The following is a 10,348-nucleotide window of genomic DNA, read 5'->3' as shown; positions in this document are numbered from 1 at the left end:
CTGGTCCTCTGGAGATTTCAGGGCACAAAGGGGGAATAAACAGTTGGAGGAGGCATTCCTTCTGATCTCTTGAAGCCAATTATATAGACCTATATAGATACCTATATAGATATAGATATCATATAAATATATAGATAGATAGCTATAGATATAAATATATAGACATAGATAGATAGCAATAGTTCAGTTCAGTTCAGTAAGACCTTTATTGGCATAAAATACAGAGAAAGAACAAAACAAAATAAAAATATACAAAGACAACACAGCATAGATACCAGTCTTTTCCTCACATACTGCCCAGAGTTCCAGAGCTCTGCCTGGCAATTACCCCAGATAAAAAGGCGGCGACCCTATCAAGGGTCTTAGAGTCAGGTGTGGAAAGGAGAGACTGAAGCATGATTGAGTCCTCCCAGCCCTGCATCCTAGTTAGCAAAGGGCCTAGATATTTCTTGCGTGAGACGTCATGGAATGGGCAGTAGAAAAGGGTATGTGTTATGGTCTCAATACAATCCCTACCACACTTGCATTTCCTCTCCGAGTAGGGAATACCACTGAACCTGCCCGATAACACGGCTGATGGAAGAGCATTACATCTTGCAAGTGTGAATGCTCTCCGAGCCTGTGGGCACTCCAGGGGATAAAAGAAGGAGGCTGGTTTCCCAAAACTGATTGGAACATGGAGATAGAGTGGAGAGCATGTGGTTCTGGCAGCACTAAACAGCTCTTGTTGTTCAATGTCAAGAATTCTTTCTTTGACAATTCTGTATAGATAGCAATAGATATATATGCACACACATCCTGCCTTTCCAGAAGCCCAAGGTGGCTTACAGACCCAAATGGGTAAATAAAATGCAGCATAAAACTTTTAAAAAGAGAAAAAAACACATGTAAAATCTAGCACAACATCAAAAACCAGCAAAGCAAATGATACAGCAGTTCTAAAAACCCAAATGTGGTGATAAATAAAAAGCAATACACAGCAAATTAAAAGTCAGCCAACATACAGATACCACAGGTATTATTACTATCAAACATCTATCTTTAAAGCTATGACCTCTTACAGATTTAAAAGATGAGCCTCAGTAGCATAGCTGGAGAGGGGTCACAGTACTAAGTTTTGCAGGCTCCTGAACCTCGCCTTGCAGGTGGTTCCTCCCCCCCATCAGAGCCAGAGTATTTTCCTCTCGCTGACCTGAATGGCCCTGAAGGGGAAGGACTGCTTGCAAGGCGTGATTCAGGTGCCTGCGAAACTTGGTGCTGTGACCCCCCTCCAGCTATGCTACCGATGAGCCTTTACTCAAATGTACTGGGTTGAAGAGATTTTCCATAATCATTGACTGTGCATTTTCTGGATGCCTGAAGGTAGCTGCTAAGGAAAGGATACGATGCACAAGTTGTCTAGGCTGGGTGTGACCACTTCAAATCTCATGGTAGACTGAAATGGGAAGGCAGGTACTAGAGAGGTAAGTCTGGTTGGCCCACCAGACTTCAGTCTTCTATAGATTCAGTCTTCTATAGATTGACACCTGTCCATCTGTATAGCAGCAATGTGGACATTGCCAGCTGTGCTTTTCCCTTTGAGGTCCAAATAACATTTTTTTCACTTGAGGTCTCTGACTGGCTGTGGTTTTCATGGTGGTGTGGTTTTATGATGGATGGGCAGGTGCTGCAGTGTATCAGTGACTGACAGTTACAGCTATTAGAGTCAGTGTGGGTGATGGGAAGAGCAGGTCAGTGAGTACCTTGAGCCATCTTTTGGAGCTGCCTCTCAAGGCTGTTAAACTCAAGGGAGATGTGGATGGGGACCATATCTTGTCCAGCTCACCAAAGCTGAGTGACCTGAGTGGTGACTGGCCAACTCTTCCCCAGTACTTGTGTAGTTGAATGTGTGTGTTTTGAGGAGCCAGTAACAAGAAGGGTGTTTATTCTTAGACTTTGAGCTAGGGTGGACCTGACCAAGGATTCATCCTTGCACACTTCCCAGGGACTGAGGCCCATTGAAGATAAAGGGTCTTACTTCTGAGTAAACAAGCATAGGGTTATGCTCCAAGCCAGCTCTGAAGGGTACTGGGTGACTTTGGATGAGTCACTGTCTCTGAACCTAACTTCCCTTACAGGGTTTCTGCAAGGATCAAAGGAGGTGGGAAGTGCCGTGTACATCAGTGTTTCTCAAACTGTGGGTCTGGATCCACTAGGTGGGTCATGAGCCAATTTCAGGTGGGTCCCCATTTGTTTCAATTTTTTAATTTTAATATATTAGACTTGATGCTACCATGTATATGACTGCATTTGGGGAAGTGTTTCAGACCTATACTTTTAACAAGCTATTATATATATATAATATATATAACAGCATAGGGAGCATATATAATTATATATATACCATGCTACCATATATATATGGTATGATCCATATATATATATATATATATGATCCAGTCATGACATCACTTCTGATGAGTCCTGACAGATTCTCATTCTAAAAAGTGGGTCGCAGTGCTAAATGTGTGAGAACCACTGGTGTACGTTATTTTGAATTTATCAGAGGAAGAGTAATCTATAAATGTGATTTTTTTAAAAAGGGCATTGCTGATATGATTTAAAAAATGTGCACTTGTGATAAGTATTTTAAAATATTGCCATATATGCCATGTTATAATCACTATGCTGTTGGAATGAGTAGAAGAATGCTTTTCTTTGCTTACAGTTGCATTAAGCCTCACAGGATAAGGGTTAACAGAGAGAAACATGGGAAATGGCAACCACAAAGGAGTGAACCAAAGATTTGCTGAAGGATTTGTACTGAACCTGCATGGTAGCAGATATGGCCTGAAGACCCATTTTTGAACAATCAGGCCATTTTGAGTGGAGGCCTAGGCAAGGCGCCATTATCAGTCTGACCCAGATAAGAATTTCCAGAAGTGTAAACATCAATGCTATCAGCCCATAGCCCTCTCCCTATGCTGTCCCTAGGCAGAAGTTGAAATCACTAGAACTAGGGTTATGATGGAAAAAAGACCACATAAGTTAGTGGCAAACTTCTTTACATAAGAAGAACCCTGCTGGATCAGGCCAAAGTCCCATCTACTCCAGCTTCCTGTATCTCACAGTGGCCCACCAAGTGCTTCAGGGAGCACACAAGACAAGACACAACCTGAGTCCTGGTGCCCTTCCCTATATCTGGCATTCTGAGGTGGCCTACTTTTAAAATCAGGAGCATGCACATACTTATCATGACTGTAATCCGTGATGGACTTTTCCTCCAGAAATTTGTCCAATCCCCTCTTAAAGGCATCTAGGCGAGATGCCATCACCACTTCCTGTGGCAAGGAGTTTCACAGACCAATTACACACTGGGTAAATAAATATTTTCTCTTATCTGTCCTACATGGGACCCAAATGTCAAATGGAAACATCAGAACACTGTAGATTGCCACTGCCATTCTCTCACTCTCTCTCCATCATCGACCAATTGCCCTGTGCAGGTTATGTGAATATAATGTTAGCTGTAAGAACTGTTACTCTTTGATTCTGCATAGGATTCAGTGCAAGAGCTAGAATTATCCTATTGAAACAAAGCACTTCTGCAGACATTTAAGTTCGGACTCTGTATTCTCCTTCTAAAGATGATGCTGGTTAGATTTGTGGTCTGATCATCCACTCAGGTGACTCTTTAAGCCTTGGGAGGTAGCCAATAAGAAGTTTTTGACTTTATTTGCAGATCAGAAGATAGGAAATGGGATATAACTAAGATCTCAGTTATTGGACTGTGATTAACAAATTGGGATCTCTTGGGAATTGGGATCACTTAATAATATCCCTTTGGTAAAGGGTCAAATTGTCACAAGGAGTCCCCCCATTTTTGACACTGACTCACCTCATGTTGGAACCCACACTTGGGTATGGATAGTCAGTTAAATAGTAAGCCATCCCTTGCAGTTCCTTTAAAAAGTGCAAAAATTGGGTCCCCTATTCACTGTAATGCAATTCATGTGCAATCCAGGATTCTGAAGGCACTGCGCCTGCACCAATTGTGGCAAGCCTGCCTCAGCTGTGACATTACAGCATCCATCCAGGGAGACAAATGTGTGGTGTGGGAGAGCGACAGTACAACCATCAGTGCACTCCAAATCCCTAACCCCACCCTTACAGTGTTTGTTTGAAGTGAGAAATGCTGTACTTTGGGGAGGGGATATGCATCCTCCAGATAATTAGGTATGCTGAGAGCTGGGACCCTGTAAACTTGGTGGCCAGGGGGTGTGGCTGCAGTGTGAGCAAGCTCCTGGATGTGCTGTGAGCATAGAGAGTTCCCACATATGCTGTGCAGTAATGTCTGCAGAGTGCTACGCTTTATTTTTTATGGATCAGCACACAAGTGATAACATGACTATTTGCTTCACGAGAAACAAAATACATAACTTGGAGAACTGACTTGTGTGACTTTGTGATTATCATCAACTCTGAGACATTGTGCCTTCCTTCCCTACAGTTTAGAACATGTAATCCTGGAGATCTGAAGGTGGCACCAGCCTTGGCTTGAGATAAAGCTCCTTATTATACTTATTTTGTTCTGTTCCCCTTCAAATGGGGTGTATTCTCCTTATGTCTAAATGTGTAGATGTTGACTGTTGTCAAGTAACTCAGTATTTGTTTCAAAGCAATGGTTTTCATACTGCATTCTGTGGAATACACACACACACACACACACACACACACACACACACAGCACAGACAAATGGGCAAAGACGGACAAATGGATACAGAAAAGGTTTGCTGAGGGCAGGAATTATGAAAATGACTGATATAAAACATGGGCTTATTAGAATAGTTAAGAAGGGATGGCAGACATTAATCAGATTCTGGAACGTGAGTCCCTTCCAAAGACTTTATAAAGTACCATGCCCCATCTCAGAGACATCCCTCCTTCTTACAGCAAACACATGATCCTCTGTGACAGGCTGGATCTCTGGGCTTTTATAATCTGTCCAGCTGTGATGACTGCTTGTGTGTATGTCTGTGTTTTGTGCTTCCTCTTGAGCCCCTCTTCCTTTTAGAGACCCTTGTAGTTACAGCACATGCTCAGTAAGAAAGTGTACATCATGTGGTCGGGGTGAGTTGATTGGATGAATTGTATGGTGGGATGGTGATGCATCATATATGTACACTTATGTTTAGATACAGTATCTGCGTTTAAGTGCACATATATGACCCTAGGTCTGGGCTGGAGCAGGAGAAGGGGGGGAGCTTACTTCTGCCATTGCTATCAGATAAATTTCTAATGCAGTTGAAAAGGGAGGCGGCTACTTCCAAAAGAGCATACTGTATTTAACTCCCTGGGAAGTTTTTGACTGCAATTCGAGGCTTGATGGTCAATTGGCAAATATTGCCATTCCATCCCTAGAACTGGCAGACTGACAATAAACTAAAAGCCATTTCATTGCAAGGCACTCTGAGTTAAGCAGCAGCAAAGTGTTCGGGTTGACATTTGAGCTGACATGAATATTTTCTCCAGTTCCAAGTTTAACCTTTTCACAATTGGAATGTGAAAGCTCTGATCTGAAGCATGGGTTCAAACTTTAATTTTCCCGTGGACAGGCCTGGATCCTGGAATTCCATGGTCAGAGTGATCAGTTTTGTCCACTCCTAGTTAATGTTCTGTTGACTATGAGATCTGTTCTGTTTCTGCAGTGTAAAATTGTGGCCCTTTCTCTTTTAATTATGGCTATTTTATATATTTTTAATTTGCTCCTGTTATATTTGTGCTGTCTTTTTTTTGGGGGGGGGGTTGTTTTGCGTTTGTTTTTCATTTTAGATACTGTTTTTAAATATGTTTGGGTTATAGATTTCCCCATTCAGGCTTCCCAAAGAGTCACCCAGTTTTCTTTGTCAATGTGCTTATTTCGCCTTCTTCATGAAGCATTTTTGTTGTCTGTACAGGAACATGTGAATTGGAGACCACATATCCTGCTGCTCTGTCCCACTGTTTTAAAAAGTAATTACTTGTGAAATTAATAGTATTCCATGTATCTGAGGGAGAAGACCTTTCTATCAACCCCCCCCCCAAATCATAATACAAAAAAGTATACATCTCATTAGCCAGTCTCTAATGGTTTGTTCTGTATGTGCCCATAAATGAAAGTACTGCAGCCACAGAGGGGCAATTCCGTTCAATAAATGGATTATTTCATGCACTGTAAATAAATTTGAGAATGGACATCAGTTAACCTAGTCGTTCTAAATCTTACCCAGACTAAGCGTAGAGATCACTTCCCAATCCATTTTTTTTATTGTATAGTGTAAAGGAAGATAGTAAAAAGAGTATGGAGGACAATATGTTTTTTAAATTGGTCCCATACTGACATTGTCAGAAGCACACAGAGTTAACAGTGTCATGCCCTTGTTAGACAATATGGGAGAATGGAAAAAGAGTACAGTATATAGTGGCAGTACATGGTTAATAAAGGAGTCCATAGTGGGAAAGACAGGAGTCACTGTCCTGTTACCATCAAAAAGAAATGTCCTTATACATGATTCAAGTGGGTGGGATTTTAAAGTCCCCTTGTGGTGTTAAAAAGCCATGTGTGAAGGTCAAGAGAGGGGAGTGGGTTGTGCCTGACCTGGCTGTTTAACCTATCTCTCACCCATCCCCTTCTCAGATCTTGAAGACCATTTTTAGAAGCACTTCTGCAGGTACTCCCACCATCAGAGGTTAGGCAGCTAGTGACTAGAGAGGACCTTTTCCATAGTGGTGCTCCATCAGCTGCAGAAGATAACTATTTGGAGACTACATTATGGAGACACTAGGTCAAAATCATTTTAATAGCTCAGGCCAAAAAAAAAAAAAAGGTGTTTAAATTAAAAATAAAAAAAACATTTCTATACAATTTTAAAGGAAACAGAATGAACAGCATACTAAAATAGCATAAGCATGTTAGGAAAGATACAGAACTTGTATATTAATATAATGGGAACTTCATTTAAAACTCAATTATATCAAAGTAGCAGTACTGTAATCATATTTGACCAAAATGTCATGTGTGTTTCAGGAAAACATTAAACCAGGGGTGTCCAGTTTTTGGCAGGAGGGCCACATCGTCTCTCTGACACTGTGTTGGGGGCTGGGGAAAAAAGAATTAATTTACATTTAAAATTTGAATAAATTTACTTAAGTTTACAGAAATGAATATATTAAAGATGAACTTCTATGAATGAATGAAGGCCTTACAACAGCAACTGTTACCCTGCACATGCCCAATCTTGTCTGATCTTGGAAGCTAAGCAGGGTTAGGCCTGGTTAGTACTTGGATGGGAGACCGCCTGGGGATACTGGGTGCTGTAGGCTTATACCATAGTCTTTCGAGACTGAAGGTTGCCAACCATTTTTTTTTTATAAAAGGCCTTGCACAAAGCAAGGCTGGCCTTTCCTTTGCTGCCGCTACCGCATCACAGACGTGAAACAACAAGTAGTGGAGGGAGCCCTCATCCCACAGCTCATGTGAGAGGTCAAACAGTTGCCCTCATGCTGAGAGCAGTTGTGTCGGGCCAGTGTGGGCTCCAACAAATCTCCGGAGGGCCAGAGGCTCATTGGAGATTGGGAGCTCCCTGAGGGCCGCATTGAGAGGCCTCGAGGGCCGCAAGTGGCCCCAGGGTAGGGGTTTGGGCACCCCTGCATTAAACCAACATCTTATCGTTCACATATGAGATAAATCAGTGCCGATCATTGATGAATGATGGTTTTATTAATGCTGCTTTCACTGTTTTAGTTCTTTGCTACTTTTTTAAATTGATAATGTATTTTTCTATTTTGTAAAAATGTAAGGATGGTTTTTGGTTTTATGATCAGAAGCTGAATGTTAATGCTCTGAAACAAAGTATAAATCTCTCAATAAAGCCAATAAAAGAAGACTGCTTAGATTTGTCCTTTAAAGTTTGTCTACTCTTAAAAAAAGAGAAAGCAATCTCAGCTAGTGCGCATCCCCACGTCTTTAGCATCGCCACATCTTGTGAATCCCACCAGTTTCCAAGCAGGCTGATCCTTTTACAAAAGAATGATGATAGTCAACATAACCAAGAGCCCTTTCCTAAAGCAACATGGCAGCTTCTCCGGGGATCTCAATGTTGTCCTGGGGCTTCTAAAAGGCTTCTCTGAGGAAGAATCTGAGAGCATAGGAAGAGTTACAGTAGTGAAGGGCACCCTCCTTATTTGAGATGGCGGTCACGTTTTCAATGAGTGGTAATGGGTTTCTGGCTGCTGCAGTTGGGGGGGGGGAACATTGACATTGCCTTATTGCTGAGCCGTAGCCAAGAGTATTGGAATCTTGGCCCTTGCTTTGATGATGCACTCTATTTGATTAGTTTCTCGTTTAATCAAAGATAAAACCATTTCCCGTCACAAAAATGGAATTTGGCTGAGTTTGTGGGGGGAAGAGCACAGGTCGTGCCTGGCTGGTGCTTTTGTCTCAAGGGAATCAATATGACATTTATTATTATTATTAGCAAGGAGAAGCTGGGATTACATTTGCTAAGAGGTGCATAATAAATTTAGCCTCCTTACTAAATCAAATTAGCTGATTGAGTTAACTTCCAGGGATGCGTCATTGTTACGTGGACTTCATTGACTGGGTTCAATGAAGGGTACTTTTACAATGTGACTGATATTGAAGGACCCCAGTGCAGCAATTCGGACCAACCAATCAACTTGGTAAAGCTGACTGAGAAAATAAAATTCTCCTTTTTTTTTTTCTTTCAAAAGAAGGACTATGAGCTGAGGAGAAGAAAAATTATTTTCCTTGTGTGATTTATTGAAGCTCAGAGACAGAATTTGGGTATTTACAATTTTGTGGCCAGTAAATCCACAAAGGTTACCAGTCACCAGATTTTTGGTTTTTAAAACTAGCTCCTTCATCCAGGGCTGACCTTAAGCCGATTTAGCCGATTTGATAAAATTGGGCCCTGTGCTTTAGATCCCCCCCCCCCGGGGCAGCCAGTGGATCACCTGGTACCACAGCAGGGATCTCAGATTTGGGAGGCTGATGAGGTAAGCGGAGTATCTGCACCTGTGGGCCTGCTAACCCCTGTGTCCATTTGACCCAAAATGGGCCTCCCGGAAGCAGTTGGTGTCGACATATCATGTCACTGCCAAGTATTTCTGGGTGCCGCATTTTGTGTGTGGCACCATCAGTACTCAGTTTGCTGCGGCCATAGTTGCTGTGGCTGTATGGTGAGTGGGGGAATTGTGGGAAAGGTGGGGGCCCCCATGTGTATGCTCCACATCGGGCCCTTCCACTCCTAGGGCCACACCCCTATGTTACCCGTCATTGTGGTTAAAAAAGGGGGGGGAAGCTTCTGTCCATTTTGCCTGGAGTTGACTCTAATGTCATGGCACATTAAACATGTCATTACCTAGTTTGAGAAGCTGTGAGAAGAGAGGATCCAGACTGGGACTGTGTTGTGAAAGCACCAGTGGTGTCTTACATGGTCAACAGCTGCTTTGTTAGTGGTGGAGGATTTTCAGTGGAAAAATGATGTGGGATTAAAGAGTTCCTCTACTGTCCCATTGCAGTTCTGCTTCAGATTGCCCTCTCCATACCTATTTAAAGAGGATTCTTCCCAAGCTAGATGCAGTTTGTTTACTGTTGGAGGGTTGTCTGACCTGTTACAAAACAGCGGTCTCTTGGGTAAGGAAACAATTGTGCATATTTTGCTTTTAAAACTCAGCCTTCCCGTCTTGGAGCTTTTCCTCTCCCCTTCGTCTCTTTCTAGAAAGTTCTCCATTTAGGCACCTTGCCCTGTTGTTATAGGTCAGTCCTGGCATGTACGGCTTTGCGGAATGTGTGAAATTGTATGAATGCAGCATGCTTTTCTCCACAGAACTCCATTCTCAGCTCACTTTGTTTCTTCTTCTTACATTACTGATGCTCACTAATCACTGCGGGTTGCCACTGTCACCTTCATAGCAGCAGGGTAGGGAAAGAACCAGTTCGTATCCAGCAATGGTGGAACATGTCAATGACATCACACAGTTCAGCAGATACAAAGACACTGTGGTACCGTTGGTAGTTTGCACCAGCTTGTTGGGAAATAGCAAGGTTATGGGAAACGGGAGGTGAAGGTTCAGGTTCTACAATGTGTAAATTCTGAAGCGACCACCATGAGAAAACATATCAGATGTCTGGGCAGTAGCAATGGCACCAGAGACAAAACAAGTGAAATAGGCAGGACTGGAACCATATCACCTGACTCAGTGAAGTACCTCTCTAACAGCATGCCTATAGGAACAAGAGAAAGATACATCATGGGCCAGTTGTAAACTCCAGGAAGCCTATCCCATGGAACCAGCCATAAAAAC

The 10,348-nt window shown here is 42.4% G+C and overlaps 1 pseudogene; it reads left to right on the top strand.

The window, feature by feature from the left end:
- Positions 1–7,222: 7,222 nt before the first annotated feature.
- LOC136646702 (5S ribosomal RNA) lies at positions 7,223–7,342 on the top strand (annotated as a pseudogene).
- The last annotated feature ends 3,006 nt before the right edge of the window (positions 7,343–10,348 follow it).

The sequence above is a fragment of the Tiliqua scincoides genome, chromosome 3, assembly GCF_035046505.1.
Source record: "Tiliqua scincoides isolate rTilSci1 chromosome 3, rTilSci1.hap2, whole genome shotgun sequence".
Classification (NCBI taxonomy): Eukaryota; Metazoa; Chordata; class Lepidosauria; order Squamata; family Scincidae; genus Tiliqua; species Tiliqua scincoides.
This window is presented reverse-complemented; position numbering and strand designations above follow the sequence as displayed.